This window comes from Dendropsophus ebraccatus, chromosome 5 (assembly GCF_027789765.1).
Source record: "Dendropsophus ebraccatus isolate aDenEbr1 chromosome 5, aDenEbr1.pat, whole genome shotgun sequence".
In the NCBI taxonomy this organism is placed as follows: Eukaryota; Metazoa; Chordata; class Amphibia; order Anura; family Hylidae; genus Dendropsophus; species Dendropsophus ebraccatus.
Genome location: NC_091458.1, coordinates 142496297 through 142515571, shown reverse-complemented (window position 1 = coordinate 142515571; position 19275 = coordinate 142496297). Strand labels below are relative to the sequence as shown.

The following is a 19275-nucleotide window of genomic DNA, read 5'->3' as shown; positions in this document are numbered from 1 at the left end:
CTAGTCTGCCTGACTGCTCGAGAGGCAAACACAAAGTCAATCCGAGAACGGAGTGAGCCATCGGGGCGGCTCCATGTATAATTAACAGAGCCGTTCCCGATGGACCCAACAACGTCCTGCAAGGATGCTTCGGTCACCATCTCGATAAGCAGTTTGGATGTGACATCCAACTTGGCAGATGTCCCAGAGCTGCGTCCGTCCACTTTTATGGGGCAGTTGAAGTCCCCGCCCAACACTACAGCCCTGGTGGTTGCGAGCTGGGCCCGCAGGGTCCGGAATAGTTCCAGACGCGCACCCTTCTCAGGAGAGGCATACACATTGATGAGCCTTACGGGAACCTCGGCAGCGGTTGGAAGGGTTAGTGCTGCCGGGTTAGGGGAGTGGGGCGGGAGGGTGGGGCAAGGGAAGGGGGAAAGGGGACCCACTGAGGCAATGGGATAGGAGGGGAGGGATTCCTCAGTGGGGGTGGGAGGGGGACCGGGGCGGGGCGGAAGGAGGGGAGGGGGAAGGGGGAGGGGCAGGGACCATCGTCCTCTGTTTCTCCTTCTCCTTGAGCTTCTATGCTGCTTGGGCTGCGGCTGGCTATTCGCTGGCCGGGGCTTCTGCTGGGACAGATGACCACGTTCGCTCTCTCTTCGGGCAGTCCTTGTAGCTGTGACCCACTAACCCACAGAGGATGCAGGTCTTTGCCTTCGGGCAGTCCTTTGTTCCGTGTCCTGTCACACGGCAGACCCTGAAGGCTTCGTTGCTCATTCATCGGCAGGCGGGATCAAAGTGGTTATCCGTTCAAACCGTCAGGCACAGGACAATTGAGCAGCAGGCCGAGAGGAGGGTTCACTCTCATTCCTGGGGAATAGCCCTACACCCAATATCTGCAGTGAGCTTAAGACGAATTTAATCGCCGATGCCCAAAGGCCAAGTGTAGGGGGTACCCCAGGACCCGAGCCGTCAAGTCAAGGCAGTTCAGTAAGAACAGATACTACCCTTGATCTTAGCCAAAAGGCAGAGAAGCAATGATGAGATTATTTGTGTGCCAGAATATTATGGTTCCACTAGATGGCAGCATTGTATCATTAATAAGATTTTTTGAGTGCTAGAATATTATGGTTCCACTAGATGGCAGCATTGGCTCATTAATGAGATTATTTACATGCTAGAATATTATGGTTCCACTAGATGGCAGCATTGTCTCATTAATGAGATTATTTGGGAATTGGAATATTATGTTTCCACTAGATAGCAGTATTGTCTCATTAATAGGATTATTTATGTGCTAGAATATTATATTGGTAAATGATGATTCCACTAGATGGCAGCAACGTCTCACCGTTGAGACTGTGTGGGAGTAGCATAATTACTGTTATCATGGGGAGAGCTGCTATATTTTTCAGCTCCACTAGATGGCAGCATTGATTTATGAATGAGATTATTTGGAAGCTAAAATAGTATGGTTCCACTAGATGGCAGCATTGTCTTATTAATAAGATTATTTGCGTGCTAGTATTTTATGGTTCCACTAGATGGCAGCATTGTCTCATTGATGAGATTTTTTTGCGTGCTAGAATATTATGGTTCCACTAGATGGCAGCATTGTTTCATGAATGAGATTATTTGGGAGCTAAAATACTATGGTTCCAATAGATGGCAGCATTGTCTCATTAATGAGTGTATTTATGTGCTAGAATATCATGGTTCCACTAGATGGCAGCATTGTCTCATTAATAAGATTATATGTGTGCTACAATATTATGGTTCCACTAGATGGCAGCATTGTCTCCTTAATGAGACTATTTGAGAGCTAGAATATTAAATCAGTGAATGATTTTTCCACTAGATGGCAGCATTGTCTCATTGATGAAATTTTTTGCGTGCTAGAATAATATGGTTCCACTAGATGGCAGCATTATATAATTGATAAGTTTTTTTTGTGCTATAATATTATGGTTCCACTAGATGGCAGCATTGTATCATTAATGAGAGTATTTGCGTGCTAGAATATAGTGGTTCCACTAGATGGCAGCATTGTCTCATTAATAAGATTATATAGGAATTTGAATATTATGTTTCCACTAGATAGCAGTATTGTCTCATTAATGAGATTATTTGCGTGCTACAATATTATATTAGTGAATGATGGTTCCACTAGATGGCAGCGGCATCTCACTGTTGAGACTGTGTGTGAGTAGGATAATTACTGTTATCATGGGGAGAGCTGCTATATTTTTCAGCTCCACTAGATTGCAGCATTGATTTATGAATGAGAATTTTTGGAAGCTAAAATAGTATGGTTCCACTACATGGCATTGTCTCATTAATAGGATTATTTGCGTGCTAGAACTTTATGGTTCCACTAGATGGCAGCATTGTATCATTAATGAGATTATATGGGAGCTAGAATATTAAATCCGTGAATGATTTTTCTACTAGATGGCTGTATTGTCACATTGATGAGATTTTTTGCATGCTAAAATATTATGGTTCCACTAGATGGCAGCATTTTATCATTGATGAGATTTTTTTTTTGTGCTAGAATATTATGGTTCCACTAGAAGGCAGCATTGTATCATTAATGAGATTATATGCGTGCTAGAATATTATAGTTCCACTAGATGGCAGCATTGTCTCATTAATAAGATTATTTGGGAGTTAGAATATTATGTTTCCACTAGATGGCAGTATTGTCTCATTAATGAGATTATTTGCATGCTAGAATATTATATTGGTGAATGATAGTTGTACTAGATGGCAGCAGCGTCCCACCGTTGAGACTGTGTGTGAGTAGGATAACTACTGTTATCATGGGAAGGCTGCTATATATTTATCAGCTCCACTAGAGGGCAGCAGTGATTCATAAGGGAGATTATTTGGGGGCTTAAATATGATGGTTCCATTAGATGGCATCATTGTCTCATTAATAAGATTATTTGCGTGCTAGAATATTATAGTTCCAGTAGATGGCAGCATTGTCTCCTTAATGAGATTATTTGGAAGCTAAAATAGTATGGTTCCACTAGATAGCAGTATTGTCTCATTAAAGAGGTTATATGCGTGCTAGAATAATATGGTTGAACTAGATGGCAGCATTGTCTTATTAATGAGATTATTTGCATGCTAGAATATTATGGTTCCACTAGATGGCAGCATTGTTTCATTAATGAGAGTCTATTTTGTGCTAGAATATAGTGGTTTTACTAGATGGCAGCATTGTCTCATTAATGAAATTATTTGCGTGCTAGAATATTATAGTTCCACTAGATGACAATGCTGTCTCATTAATAAGATTATTTGGGAGTTAGAATATTATGTTTCCACTAGATGGCAGTATTGTCTCATTAATGAGATTATTTGCATGCTAGAATATTATATTGGTGAATGATAGTTGTACTAGATGGCAGCAGCGTGTGGCCAGCATGGAGTTTCCTGAAAAACCTTCTCCAGGTGCTCCACCTTGGAACGGAAGATGATTCGCTGGGATTCCTCCTCAAAGTGCCTTTGCAAGCTCTTTTTGGTCTCCTCCAGCTCCTCCTTCACGTCCCAGCCGCACCGGAGAAGGTCTTGCATTGACCGCAGCTCGCGCTGGAGCCTCCTGAAGTCCCTCTTTCTTCCACACGCCTGTTGACGACTTTTGGCCTGAAAGAAACTGCGAAATTCAACCTTAACAAATTCCCACCAATCACTAACACGATCAAACATACATTTCTCGTTGTGCCATACGATGTAGGCCTCTCTAAGCTCCTCCAGAACCTCCTCCTGAGCCAGCAGAGCACAATTCAGCTTCCAAGAGCCTGGGCCAGATGGGAAACCATGGCCCAGAACCCCTTGAAACAGAATGGCCCTGTGGTCAGAGAAGAAGCAGGGAACCATAGAGTGCCTAGTCTGCCTGACTGCTCGAGAGGCAAACACAAAGTCAATCCGAGAACGGAGTGAGCCATCGGGGCGGCTCCATGTATAATTAACAGAGCCGTTCCCGATGGACCCAACAACGTCCTGCAAGGATGCTTCGGTCACCATCTCGATAAGCAGTTTGGATGTGACATCCAACTTGGCAGATGTCCCAGAGCTGCGTCCGTCCACTTTTATGGGGCAGTTGAAGTCCCCGCCCAACACTACAGCCCTGGTGGTTGCGAGCTGGGCCCGCAGGGTCCAGAATAGTTCCAGACGCGCACCCTTCTCAGGAGAGGCATACACATTGATGAGCCTTACGGGAACCTCGGCAGCGGGAGGAAGGGTTAGTGCTGCCGGGTTAGGGGAGTGGGGCGGCAAGGTGGAGCAAGGGAAGGGGGAAAGGGGACCCTCTGAGGCAATGGGATAGGAGGGGAGGGATTCCTCAGTGGGGGTGGGAGGGGGACCGGGGCAGGGCGGAAGGAGGGGAGGGGGAAGGGGCAGGGGGGGGCAGGGGGGACAGGAAGGGAGGGGGGGGAGGGGCAGGGACCATCGTCCTCTGTTTCTCCTTCTCCTTGGGCTTCTATTCTGCTTGGGCTGCGGCTGGCTGTTCGCTGGCCGGGGCTTCTGCTGGGACAGATGACCACGTTCGCTCTCTCTTCGGGCAGTCCTTGTAGCTGTGACCCACTAACCCACAGAGGATGCAGGTCTTTGCCTTCGGGCAGTCCTTTGTTCCGTGTCCTGTCACACGGCAGACCCTGAAGGCTTCGTTGCTCATTCATCGGCAGGCGGGATCAAAGTGGTTCTCCGGTCAAACCGTCAGGCACAGGACAATTGAGCAGCAGGCCGAGAGGAGGGTTCACTCTCATTCCTGGGGAATAGCCCTACACCCAATATCTGCAGTGAGCTTAAGACGAATTTAATCGCCGATGCCCAAAGGCCAAGTGTAGGGGGTACCCCAGGACCCGAGCCGTCAAGTCAAGGCAGTTCAGTAAGAACAGATACTACCCTTGATCTTAGCCAAAAGGCAGAGAAGCAATGATGAGATTATTTGTGTGCCAGAATATTATGGTTCCACTAGATGGCAGCATTGTATCATTAATAAGATTTTTTGAGTGCTAGAATATTATGGTTCCACTAGATGGCAGCATTGGCTCATTAATGAGATTATTTACATGCTAGAATATTATGGTTCCACTAGATGGCAGCATTTTCTCATTAATGAGATTATTTGGGAATTGGAATATTATGTTTCCACTAGATAGCAGTATTGTCTCATTAATAGGATTATTTATGTGCTAGAATATTATATTGGTAAATGATGATTCCACTAGATGGCAGCAACGTCTCACCGTTGAGACTGTGTGGGAGTAGCATAATTACTGTTATCATGGGGAGAGCTGCTATATTTTTCAGCTCCACTAGATGGCAGCATTGATTTATGAATGAGATTATTTGGAAGCTAAAATAGTATGGTTCCACTAGATGGCAGCATTGTCTCATTAATAAGATTATTTGCATGCTAGTATTTTATGGTTCCACTAGATGGCAGCATTGTCTCATTGATGAGATTTTTTTGTGTGCTAGAATATTATGGTTCCACTAGATGGCAGCATTGTTTCATGAATGAGATTATTTGGGAGCTAAAATACTATGGTTCCAATAGATGGCAGCATTGTCTCATTAATGAGTGTATTTATGTGCTAGAATATTATGGTTCCACTAGATGGCAGCATTGTCTCATTAATAAGATTATATGTGTGCTACAATATTATGGTTCCACTAGATGGCAGCATTGTCTCCTTAATGAGACTATTTGAGAGCTAGAATATTAAATCAGTGAATGATTTTTCCACTAGATGGCAGCATTGTCTCATTGATGAAATTTTTTGCGTGCTAGAATAATATGGTTCCACTAGATGGCAGCATTATATCATTGATAAGTTTTTTTTGTGCTATAATATTATGGTTCCACTAGATGGCAGCATTGTATCATTAATGAGAGTATTTGCGTGCTAGAATATAGTGGTTCCACTAGATGGCAGCATTGTCTCATTAATAAGATTATATAGGAATTTGAATATTATGTTTCCACTAGATAGCAGTATTGTCTCATTAATGAGATTATTTGCGTGCTACAATATTATATTAGTGAATGATGTTTCCACTAGATGGCAGCGGCATCTCACTGTTGAGACTGTGTGTGAGTAGGATAATTACTGTTATCATGGGGAGAGCTGCTATATTTTTCAGCTCCACTAGATTGCAGCATTGATTTATGAATGAGAATTTTTGGAAGCTAAAATAGTATGGTTCCACTACATGGCAGCATTGTCTCATTAATAGGATTATTTGCGTGCTAGAACTTTATGGTTCCACTAGATGGCAGCATTGTATCATTAATGAGATTATATGGGAGCTAGAATATTAAATCCGTGAATGATTTTTCTACTAGATGGCTGTATTGTCTCATTGATGAGATTTTTTGCATGCTAAAATATTATGGTTCCACTAGATGGCAGCATTTTATCATTGATGAGATTTTTTTTTTGTGCTAGAATATTATGGTTCCACTAGAAGGCAGCATTGTATAATTAATGAGATTATATGCGTGCTAGAATATTATAGTTCCACTAGATGGCAGCATTGTCTCATTAATAAGATTATTTGGGAGTTAGAATATTATGTTTCCACTAGACGGCAGTATTGTCTCATTAATGAGATTATTTGCATGCTAGAAGATTATATTGGTGAATGATAGTTGTACTAGATGGCAGCAGCGTCCCACCGTTGAGACTGTGTGTGAGTAGGATAACTACTGTTATCATGGGAAGGCTGCTATATATTTATCAGCTCCACTAGAGGGCAGCAGTGATTCATAAGGGAGATTATTTGGGGGCTTAAATATTATAGTTCCAGTAGATGGCAGCATTCTCTCCTTAATGAGATTATTTGGAAGCTAAAATAGTATGGTTCCACTAGATAGCAGTATTGTCTCATTAAAGAGGTTATATGCGTGCCAGAATAATATGGTTGAACTAGATGGCAGCATTGTCTTATTAATGAGATTATTTGCATGCTAAAATATTATGGTTCCACTAGATGGCAGCATTGTTTCATTAATGAGAGTCTATTTTGTGCTAGAATATAGTGGTTTTACTAGATGGCAGCATTGTCTTATTAATGAAATTTTTTGCGTGCTAGAATATTATAGTTCCACTAGATGGCAGCATTGTCTCATTAATAAGATTATTTGGGAATTAAGAATATTATGTTTCCACTAGATAGCAGTATTGTCTCATTAATGAGATTATTTGTGTGCTAGAATATTATATTAGTGAAAGATGGTTCCACTAGATGGCAGCATTGTATCATTAATGAAATTTTTTGCGTGCTAGAATATTATGGTTCCACTAGATGGCAGCATTGTATCATTAATGAAATTTTTTGCGTGCTAGAATAATATGGTTCCACTAGATGGCAGCATTATATCATTGATGAGTTTTTTTGTGCTATAATATTATGGTTCCACTAGATGGCAGCATTGTATCATTAATGAGAGTATTTGCGTGCTAGAATATAGTGGTTCCACTAGATGGCAGCATTGTCTCATTAATAAGATTATATTGGAATTTGAATATTATGTTTCCACTAGATAGCAGTATTGTCTCATTAATGAGATTATTTGCGTGCTACAATATTACATTAGTGAATGATGGTTCCACTAGATGGCAGCAGCATCTCACTGTTGAGACTGTGTGTGAGTAGGATAATTACTGTTATCATGGGGAGAGCTGCTATATTTTTCAGCTCCACTAGATGGCAGCATTGATTTATGAATGAGAATTTTTGGAAGCTAAAATAGTATGGTTCCACTACATGGCAGCATTGTCTCATTAATAGGATTATTTGCGTGCTAGAACTTTATGGTTCCACTAGATGGCAGCATTGTATCATTAATGAGATTATATGGGAGCTAGAATATTAAATCTGTGAATGATTTTTCTACTAGATGGCTGTATTGTCTCATTGATGAGATTTTTTGCATGCTAAAATATTATGGTTCCACTAGATGGCAGCATTTTATCATTGATGAGATTTTTTTTTGTGCTATAATATTATGGTTCCACTAGATGGCAGCATTGTCTCATTAATAAGATTATTTGGGAGTTAGAATATTATGTTTCCACTAGATGGCAGTATTGTCTCATTAATGAGATTATTTGCATGCTAGAATATTATATTGGTGAATGATAGTTGTACTAGATGGCAGCAGCGTGTGGCCAGCATGGAGTTTCCTAAAAAACCTTCTCCAGGTTCTCCACCTTGGAACGGAAGATGATTCGCTGGGATTCCTCCTCAAAGTGCCTTTGCAAGCTCTTTTTGGTCTCCTCCAGCTCCTCCTTCACGTCCCAGTTGCACCGGAGAAGGTCTTGCATTGACCGCAGCTCGCGCTGGAGCCTCCTGAAGTCCCTCTTTCTTCCACACGCCTGTTGACGACTTTTGGCCTGAAAGAAACTGCGAAATTCAACCTTAACAAATTCCCACCAATCACTAACACGATCAAACATACATTTCTCGTTGTGCCATATGATGTAGGCCTCTCTAAGCTCCTCCAGAACATCCTCCTGAGCCAGCAGAGCACAATTCAGCTTCCAAGAGCCTGGGCCAGATGGGAAACCATGGCCCAGAACCCCTTGAAACAGAATGGCCCTGTGGTCAGAGAAGAAGCAGAGAACCATAGAGTGCCCAGTCTGCCTGACTGCTCGAGAGGCAAACACAAAGTCAATCCGAGAACGGAGCGAGCCATCGGGGCGGCTCCATGTATAATTAACAGAGCCGTTCCCGATGGACCCAACAACGTCCTGCAAGGATGCTTCGGTCACCATCTCGATAAGCAGTTTGGATGTGACATCCAACTTGGCAGATGTCCCAGAGCTGCGTCCGTCCACTTTTATGGGGCAGTTGAAGTCCCCGCCCAACACTACAGCCCTGGTGGTTGCGAGCTGGGCCCGCAGGGTCCAGAATAGTTCCAGACGCGCACCCTTCTCAGGAGAGGCATACACATTGATGAGCCTTACGGGAACCTCGGCAGCGGGAGGAAGGGTTAGTGCTGCCGGGTTAGGGGAGTGGGGCGGCAAGGTGGAGCAAGGGAAGGGGGAAAGGGGACCCACTGAGGCAATGGGATAGGAGGGGAGGGATTCCTCAGTGGGGGTGGGAGGGGGACCGGGGCAGGGCGGAAGGAGGGGAGGGGGAAGGGGCAGGGGGGGCAGGGGGGACAGGAAGGGAGGGGGGGAGGGGCAGGGACCATCGTCCTCTGTTTCTCCTTCTCCTTGGGCTTCTATTCTGCTTGGGCTGCGGCTGGCTGTTCGCTGGCCGGGGCTTCTGCTGGGACAGATGACCACGTTCGCTCTCTCTTCGGGCAGTCCTTGTAGCTGTGACCCACTAACCCACAGAGGATGCATTCATCGGCAGGCGGGATCAAAGTGGTTCTCCGGTCAAACCGTCAGGCACAGGACAATTGAGCAGCAGGCCGAGAGGAGGGTTCACTCTCATTCCTGGGGAATAGCCCTACACCCAATATCTGCAGTGAGCTTAAGACGAATTTAATCGCCGATGCCCAAAGGCCAAGTGTAGGGGGTACCCCAGGACCCGAGCCGTCAAGTCAAGGCAGTTCAGTAAGAACAGATACTACCCTTGATCTTAGCCAAAAGGCAGAGAAGCAATGATGAGATTATTTGTGTGCCAGAATATTATGGTTCCACTAGATGGCAGCATTGTATCATTAATAAGATTTTTTGAGTGCTAGAATATTATGGTTCCACTAGATGGCAGCATTGGCTCATTAATGAGATTATTTACATGCTAGAATATTATGGTTCCACTAGATGGCAGCATTTTCTCATTAATGAGATTATTTGGGAATTGGAATATTATGTTTCCACTAGATAGCAGTATTGTCTCATTAATAGGATTATTTATGTGCTAGAATATTATATTGGTAAATGATGATTCCACTAGATGGCAGCAACGTCTCACCGTTGAGACTGTGTGGGAGTAGCATAATTACTGTTATCATGGGGAGAGCTGCTATATTTTCAGCTCCACTAGATGGCAGCATTGATTTATGAATGAGATTATTTGGAAGCTAAAATAGTATGGTTCCACTAGATGGCAGCATTGTCTCATTAATAAGATTATTTGCATGCTAGTATTTTATGGTTCCACTAGATGGCAGCATTGTCTCATTGATGAGATTTTTTTGTGTGCTAGAATATTATGGTTCCACTAGATGGCAGCATTGTTTCATGAATGAGATTATTTGGGAGCTAAAATACTATGGTTCCAATAGATGGCAGCATTGTCTCATTAATGAGTGTATTTATGTGCTAGAATATTATGGTTCCACTAGATGGCAGCATTGTCTCATTAATAAGATTATATGTGTGCTACAATATTATGGTTCCACTAGATGGCAGCATTGTCTCCTTAATGAGACTATTTGAGAGCTAGAATATTAAATCAGTGAATGATTTTTCCACTAGATGGCAGCATTGTCTCATTGATGAAATTTTTTGCGTGCTAGAATAATATGGTTCCACTAGATGGCAGCATTATATCATTGATAAGTTTTTTTTGTGCTATAATATTATGGTTCCACTAGATGGCAGCATTGTATCATTAATGAGAGTATTTGCGTGCTAGAATATAGTGGTTCCACTAGATGGCAGCATTGTCTCATTAATAAGATTATATAGGAATTTGAATATTATGTTTCCACTAGATAGCAGTATTGTCTCATTAATGAGATTATTTGCGTGCTACAATATTATATTAGTGAATGATGTTTCCACTAGATGGCAGCGGCATCTCACTGTTGAGACTGTGTGTGAGTAGGATAATTACTGTTATCATGGGGAGAGCTGCTATATTTTTCAGCTCCACTAGATTGCAGCATTGATTTATGAATGAGAATTTTTGGAAGCTAAAATAGTATGGTTCCACTACATGGCAGCATTGTCTCATTAATAGGATTATTTGCGTGCTAGAACTTTATGGTTCCACTAGATGGCAGCATTGTATCATTAATGAGATTATATGGGAGCTAGAATATTAAATCCGTGAATGATTTTTCTACTAGATGGCTGTATTGTCTCATTGATGAGATTTTTTGCATGCTAAAATATTATGGTTCCACTAGATGGCAGCATTTTATCATTGATGAGATTTTTTTTTGTGCTAGAATATTATGGTTCCACTAGAAGGCAGCATTGTATAATTAATGAGATTATATGCGTGCTAGAATATTATAGTTCCACTAGATGGCAGCATTGTCTCATTAATAAGATTATTTGGGAGTTAGAATATTATGTTTCCACTAGATGGCAGTATTGTCTCATTAATGAGATTATTTGCATGCTAGAAGATTATATTGGTGAATGATAGTTGTACTAGATGGCAGCAGCGTCCCACCGTTGAGACTGTGTGTGAGTAGGATAACTACTGTTATCATGGGAAGGCTGCTATATATTTATCAGCTCCACTAGAGGGCAGCAGTGATTCATAAGGGAGATTATTTGGGGGCTTAAATATTATAGTTCCAGTAGATGGCAGCATTCTCTCCTTAATGAGATTATTTGGAAGCTAAAATAGTATGGTTCCACTAGATAGCAGTATTGTCTCATTAAAGAGGTTATATGCGTGCCAGAATAATATGGTTGAACTAGATGGCAGCATTGTCTTATTAATGAGATTATTTGCATGCTAAAATATTATGGTTCCACTAGATGGCAGCATTGTTTCATTAATGAGAGTCTATTTTGTGCTAGAATATAGTGGTTTTACTAGATGGCAGCATTGTCTTATTAATGAAATTATTTGCGTGCTAGAATATTATAGTTCCACTAGATGGCAGCATTGTCTCATTAATAAGATTATTTGGGAATTAAGAATATTATGTTTCCACTAGATAGCAGTATTGTCTCATTAATGAGATTATTTGTGTGCTAGAATATTATATTAGTGAAAGATGGTTCCACTAGATGGCAGCATTGTATCATTAATGAAATTTTTTGCGTGCTAGAATATTATGGTTCCACTAGATGGCAGCATTGTATCATTAATGAAATTTTTTGCGTGCTAGAATAATATGGTTCCACTAGATGGCAGCATTATATCATTGATGAGTTTTTTTTGTGCTATAATATTATGGTTCCACTAGATGGCAGCATTGTATCATTAATGAGAGTATTTGCGTGCTAGAATATAGTGGTTCCACTAGATGGCAGCATTGTCTCATTAATAAGATTATATTGGAATTTGAATATTATGTTTCCACTAGATAGCAGTATTGTCTCATTAATGAGATTATTTGCGTGCTACAATATTACATTAGTGAATGATGGTTCCACTAGATGGCAGCAGCATCTCACTGTTGAGACTGTGTGTGAGTAGGATAATTACTGTTATCATGGGGAGAGCTGCTATATTTTTCAGCTCCACTAGATGGCAGCATTGATTTATGAATGAGAATTTTTGGAAGCTAAAATAGTATGGTTCCACTACATGGCAGCATTGTCTCATTAATAGGATTATTTGCGTGCTAGAACTTTATGGTTCCACTAGATGGCAGCATTGTATCATTAATGAGATTATATGGGAGCTAGAATATTAAATCTGTGAATGATTTTTCTACTAGATGGCTGTATTGTCTCATTGATGAGATTTTTTGCATGCTAAAATATTATGGTTCCACTAGATGGCAGCATTTTATCATTGATGAGATTTTTTTTTGTGCTATAATATTATGGTTCCACTAGATGGCAGCATTGTCTCATTAATAAGATTATTTGGGAGTTAGAATATTATGTTTCCACTAGATGGCAGTATTGTCTCATTAATGAGATTATTTGCATGCTAGAATATTATATTGGTGAATGATAGTTGTACTAGATGGCAGCAGCGTGTGGCCAGCATGGAGTTTCCTAAAAAACCTTCTCCAGGTTCTCCACCTTGGAACGGAAGATGATTCCTCCTCAAAGTGCCTTTGCAAGCTCTTTTTGGTCTCCTCCAGCTCCTCCTTCACGTCCCAGTTGCACCGGAGAAGGTCTTGCATTGACCGCAGCTCGCGCTGGAGCCTCCTGAAGTCCCTCTTTCTTCCACACGCCTGTTGACGACTTTTGGCCTGAAAGAAACTGCGAAATTCAACCTTAACAAATTCCCACCAATCACTAACACGATCAAACATACATTTCTCGTTGTGCCATATGATGTAGGCCTCTCTAAGCTCCTCCAGAACATCCTCCTGAGCCAGCAGAGCACAATTCAGCTTCCAAGAGCCTGGGCCAGATGGAAACCATGGCCCAGAACCCCTTGAAACAGAATGGCCCTGTGGTCAGAGAAGAAGCAGAGAACCATAGAGTGCCTAGTCTGCCTGACTGCTCGAGAGGCAAACACAAAGTCAATCCGAGAACGGAGCGAGCCATCGGGGCGGCTCCATGTATAATTAACAGAGCCGTTCCCGATGGACCCAACAACGTCCTGCAAGGATGCTTCGGTCACCATCTCGATAAGCAGTTTGGATGTGACATCCAACTTGGCAGATGTCCCAGAGCTGCGTCCGTCCACTTTTATGGGGCAGTTGAAGTCCCCGCCCAACACTACAGCCCTGTGGTTGCGAGCTGGGCCCGCAGGGTCCGGAATAGTTCCAGACGCGCACCCTTCTCAGGAGAGGCATACACATTGATGAGCCTTACGGGAACCTCGGCAGCGGGAGGAAGGGTTAGTGCTGCCGGGTTAGGGGAGTGGGGCGGGAGGGTGGGGCAAGGGAAGGGGGAAAGGGGACCCACTGAGGCAATGGGATAGGAGGGGAGGGATTCCTCAGTGGGGGTGGGAGGGGGACCAGGGCGGGGCGGAAGGAGGGGAGGGGGAAGGGGCAGGGGGGACAGGAAGGGAGGGGGGGAGGGGCAGGGACCATCGTCCTCTGTTTCTCCTTCTCCTTGGGCTTCTATGCTGCTTGGGCTGCGGCTGGCTGTTCGCTGGCCGGGGCTTCTGCTGGGACAGATGACCACGTTCGCTCTCTCTTCGGGCAGTCCTTGTAGCTGTGCCCCTCTAACCCACAGAGGATGCAGGTCTTTGCCTTCGGGCAGTCCTTTGTTCCGTGTCCTGTCACACGGCAGACCCTGAAGGCTTCGTTGCTCATTCATCGGCAGGCGGGATCAAAGTGGTTCTCCGGTCAAACCGTCAGGCACAGGACAATTGAGCAGCAGGCCGAGAGGAGGGTTCACTCTCATTCCTGGGGAATAGCCCTACACCCAATATCTGCAGTGAGCTTAAGACGAATTTAATCGCCGATGCCCAAAGGCCAAGTGTAGGGGGTACCCCAGGACCCGAGCCATCAAGTCAAGGCAGTTCAGTAAGAACAGATACTACCCTTGATCTTAGCCAAAAGGCAGAGAAGCAATGATGAGATTATTTGTGTGCCAGAATATTATGGTTCCACTAGATGGCAGCATTGTATCATTAATAAGATTTTTTGAGTGGTAGAATATTATGGTTCCACTAGATGGCAGCATTGGCTCATTAATGAGATTATTTACATGCTAGAATATTATGGTTCCACTAGATGGCAGCATTGTCTCATTAATGAGATTATTTGGGAATTGGAATATTATGTTTCCACTAGATAGCAGTATTGTCTCATTAATAGGATTATTTATGTGCTAGAATATTATATTGGTAAATGATTATTCCACTAGATGGCAGCAACGTCTCACCGTTGAGACTGTGTGGGAGTAGCATAATTACTGTTATCATGGGGAGAGCTGCTATATTTTTCAGCTCCACTAGATGGCAGCATTGATTTATGAATGAGATTATTTGGAAGCTAAAATAGTATGGTTCCACTAGATGGCAGCATTGTCTCATTAATAAGATTATTTGAGTGGTAGAATATTATGGTTCCACTAGATGGCAGCATTGTCTCATTGATGAGATTTTTTTTGCGTGCTAGAATATTATGGTTCCAATAGATGGCAGCATTGTCTCATTAATGAGTGTATTTATGTGCTAGAATATTATGGTTCCACTAGATGGCAGCATTGTCTCATTAATAAGATTATATGTGTGCTACAATATTATGGTTCCACTAGATGGCAGCATTGTCTCCTTAATGAGACTATTTGAGAGCTAGAATATTAAATCAGTGAATGATTTTTCCACTAGATGGCAGCATTGTCTCATTGATGAAATTTTTTGCGTGCTAGAATAATATGGTTCCACTAGATGGCAGCATTATATCATTGATAAGTTTTTTTTGTGCTATAATATTATGGTTCCACTAGATGGCAGCATTGTATCATTAATGAGAGTATTTGCGTGCTAGAATATAGTGGTTCCACTAGATGGCAGCATTGTCTCATTAATAAGATTATATAGGAATTTGAATATTATGTTTCCACTAGATAGCAGTATTGTCTCATTAATGAGATTATTTGCGTGCTACAATATTATATTAGTGAATGATGTTTCCACTAGATGGCAGCAGCATCTCACTGTTGAGACTGTGTGTGAGTAGGATAATTACTGTTATCATGGGGAGAGCTGCTATATTTTTCAGCTCCACTAGATTGCAGCATTGATTTATGAATGAGAATTTTTGGAAGCTAAAATAGTATGGTTCCACTACATGGCAGCATTGTCTCATTAATAGGATTATTTGCGTGCTAGAACTTTATGGTTCCACTAGATGGCAGCATTGTATCATTAATGAGATTATATGGGAGCTAGAATATTAAATCCGTGAATGATTTTTCTACTAGATGGCTGTATTGTCTCATTGATGAGATTTTTTGCATGCTAAAATATTATGGTTCCACTAGATGGCAGCATTTTATCATTGATGAGATTTTTTTTTGTGCTAGAATATTATGGTTCCACTAGAAGGCAGCATTGTATAATTAATGAGATTATATGCGTGCTAGAATATTATAGTTCCACTAGATGGCAGCATTGTCTCATTAATAAGATTATTTGGGAGTTAGAATATTATGTTTCCACTAGATGGCAGTATTGTCTCATTAATGAGATTATTTGCATGCTAGAAGATTATATTGGTGAATGATAGTTGTACTAGATGGCAGCAGCGTCCCACCGTTGAGACTGTGTGTGAGTAGGATAACTACTGTTATCATGGGAAGGCTGCTATATATTTATCAGCTCCACTAGAGGGCAGCAGTGATTCATAAGGGAGATTATTTGGGGGCTTAAATATTATAGTTCCAGTAGATGGCAGCATTCTCTCCTTAATGAGATTATTTGGAAGCTAAAATAGTATGGTTCCACTAGATAGCAGTATTGTCTCATTAAAGAGGTTATATGCGTGCCAGAATAATATGGTTGAACTAGATGGCAGCATTGTCTTATTAATGAGATTATTTGCATGCTAAAATATTATGGTTCCACTAGATGGCAGCATTGTTTCATTAATGAGAGTCTATTTTGTGCTAGAATATAGTGGTTTTACTAGATGGCAGCATTGTCTTATTAATGAAATTATTTGCGTGCTAGAATATTATAGTTCCACTAGATGGCAGCATTGTCTCATTAATAAGATTATTTGGGAATTAAGAATATTATGTTTCCACTAGATAGCAGTATTGTCTCATTAATGAGATTATTTGTGTGCTAGAATATTATATTAGTGAAAGATGGTTCCACTAGATGGCAGCATTGTATCATTAATGAAATTTTTTGCGTGCTAGAATATTATGGTTCCACTAGATGGCAGCATTGTATCATTAATGAAATTTTTTGCGTGCTAGAATAATATGGTTCCACTAGATGGCAGCATTATATCATTGATGAGTTTTTTTTGTGCTATAATATTATGGTTCCACTAGATGGCAGCATTGTATCATTAATGAGAGTATTTGCGTGCTAGAATATAGTGGTTCCACTAGATGGCAGCATTGTCTCATTAATAAGATTATATTGGAATTTGAATATTATGTTTCCACTAGATAGCAGTATTGTCTCATTAATGAGATTATTTGCGTGCTACAATATTATATTAGTGAATGATGGTTCCACTAGATGGCAGCAGCATCTCACTGTTGAGACTGTGTGTGAGTAGGATAATTACTGTTATCATGGGGAGAGCTGCTATATTTTTCAGCTCCACTAGATGGCAGCATTGATTTATGAATGAGAATTTTTGGAAGCTAAAATAGTATGGTTCCACTACATGGCAGCATTGTCTCATTAATAGGATTATTTGCGTGCTAGAACTTTATGGTTCCACTAGATGGCAGCATTGTATCATTAATGAGATTATATGGGAGCTAGAATATTAAATCTGTGAATGATTTTTCTACTAGATGGCTGTATTGTCTCATTGATGAGATTTTTTGCATGCTAAAATATTATGGTTCCACTAGATGGCAGCATTTTATCATTGATGAGATTTTTTTTTGTGCTATAATATTATGGTTCCACTAGATGGCAGCATTGTCTCATTAATAAGATTATTTGGGAGTTAGAATATTATGTTTCCACTAGATGGCAGTATTGTCTCATTAATGAGATTATTTGCATGCTAGAATATTATATTGGTGAATGATAGTTGTACTAGATGGCAGCAGCGTGTGGCCAGCATGGAGTTTCCTAAAAACCTTCTCCAGGTTCTCCACCTTGGAACGGAAGATGATTCGCTGGGATTCCTCCTCAAAGTGCCTTTGCAAGCTCTTTTTGGTCTCCTCCAGCTCCTCCTTCACGTCCCAGTTGCACCGGAGAAGGTCTTGCATTGACCGCAGCTCGCGCTGGAGCCTCCTGAAGTCCCTCTTTCTTCCACACGCCTGTTGACGACTTTTGGCCTGAAAGAAACTGCGAAATTCAACCTTAACAAATTCCCACCAATCACTAACACGATCAAACATACATTTCTCGTTGTGCCATATGATGTAGGCCTCTCTAAGCTCCTCCAGAACATCCTCCTGAGCCAGCAGAGCACAATTCAGCTTCCAAGAGCCTGGGCCAGATGGGAAACCATGGCCCAGAACCCCTTGAAACAGAATGGCCCTGTGGTCAGAGAAGAAGCAGAGAACCATAGAGTGCCTAGTCTGCCTGACTGCTCGAGAGGCAAACACAAAGTCAATCCGAGAACGGAGCGAGCCATCGGGGCGGCTCCATGTATAATTAACAGAGCCGTTCCCGATGGACCCAACAACGTCCTGCAAGGATGCTTCGGTCACCATCTCGATAAGCAGTTTGGATGTGACATCCAACTTGGCAGATGTCCCAGAGCTGCGTCCGTCCACTTTTATGGGGCAGTTGAAGTCCCCGCCCAACACTACAGCCCTGGTGGTTGCGAGCTGGGCCCGCAGGGTCCGGAATAGTTCCAGACGCGCACCCTTCTCAGGAGAGGCATACACATTGATGAGCCTTACGGGAACCTCGGCAGCGGGAGGAAGGGTTAGTGCTGCCGGGTTAGGGGAGTGGGGCGGGAGGGTGGGGCAAGGGAAGGGGGAAAGGGGACCCACTGAGGCAATGGGATAGGAGGGGAGGGATCCTCAGTGGGGGTCGGAGGGGGACCAGGGCGGGGCGGAAGGAGGGGAGGGGGAAGGGGCAGGGGGGACAGGAAGGGAGGGGGGGAGGGGCAGGGACCATCGTCCTCTGTTTCTCCTTCTCCTTGGGCTTCTATGCTGCTTGGGCTGCGGCTGGCTGTTCGCTGGCCGGGGCTTCTGCTGGGACAGATGACCACGTTCGCTCTCTCTTCGGGCAGTCCTTGTAGCTGTGCCCCTCTAACCCACAGAGGATGCAGGTCTTTGCCTTCGGGCAGTCCTTTGTTCCGTGTCCTGTCACACGGCAGACCCTGAAGGCTTCGTTGCTCATTCATCGGCAGGCGGGATCAAAGTGGTTCTCCGGTCAAACCGTCAGGCACAGGACAATTGAGCAGCAGGCCGAGAGGAGGGTTCACTCTCATTCCTGGGGAATAGCCCTACACCCAATATCTGCAGTGAGCTTAAGACGAATTTAATCGCCGATGCCCAAAGGCCAAGTGTAGGGGGTACCCCAGGACCCGAGCCATCAAGTCAAGGCAGTTCAGTAAGAACAGATACTACCCTTGATCTTAGCCAAAAGGCAGAGAAGCAATGATGAGATTATTTGTGTGCCAGAATATTATGGTTCCACTAGATGGCAGCATTGTATCATTAATAAGATTTTTTGAGTGGTAGAATATTATGGTTCCACTAGATGGCAGCATTGGCTCATTAATGAGATTATTTACATGCTAGAATATTATGGTTCCACTAGATGGCAGCATTGTCTCATTAATGAGATTATTTGGGAATTGGAATATTATGTTTCCACTAGATAGCAGTATTGTCTCATTAA

General features: G+C 42.5%; 5 pseudogenes; all 5 read right to left on the bottom strand.

Moving 5' to 3' along the window:
- Positions 1-872: 872 nt before the first annotated feature.
- LOC138794315 (U2 spliceosomal RNA) lies at positions 873-1015 on the bottom strand (annotated as a pseudogene).
- A 3764-nt stretch (positions 1016-4779) lies between these two features.
- LOC138794314 (U2 spliceosomal RNA) lies at positions 4780-4922 on the bottom strand (annotated as a pseudogene).
- A 4544-nt stretch (positions 4923-9466) lies between these two features.
- LOC138794313 (U2 spliceosomal RNA) lies at positions 9467-9609 on the bottom strand (annotated as a pseudogene).
- A 4593-nt stretch (positions 9610-14202) lies between these two features.
- LOC138794310 (U2 spliceosomal RNA) lies at positions 14203-14345 on the bottom strand (annotated as a pseudogene).
- Positions 14346-18890: 4545 nt separating this feature from the next.
- Positions 18891-19033, bottom strand: LOC138794309 (U2 spliceosomal RNA; annotated as a pseudogene).
- Between the last annotated feature and the right edge of the window lie 242 nt (positions 19034-19275).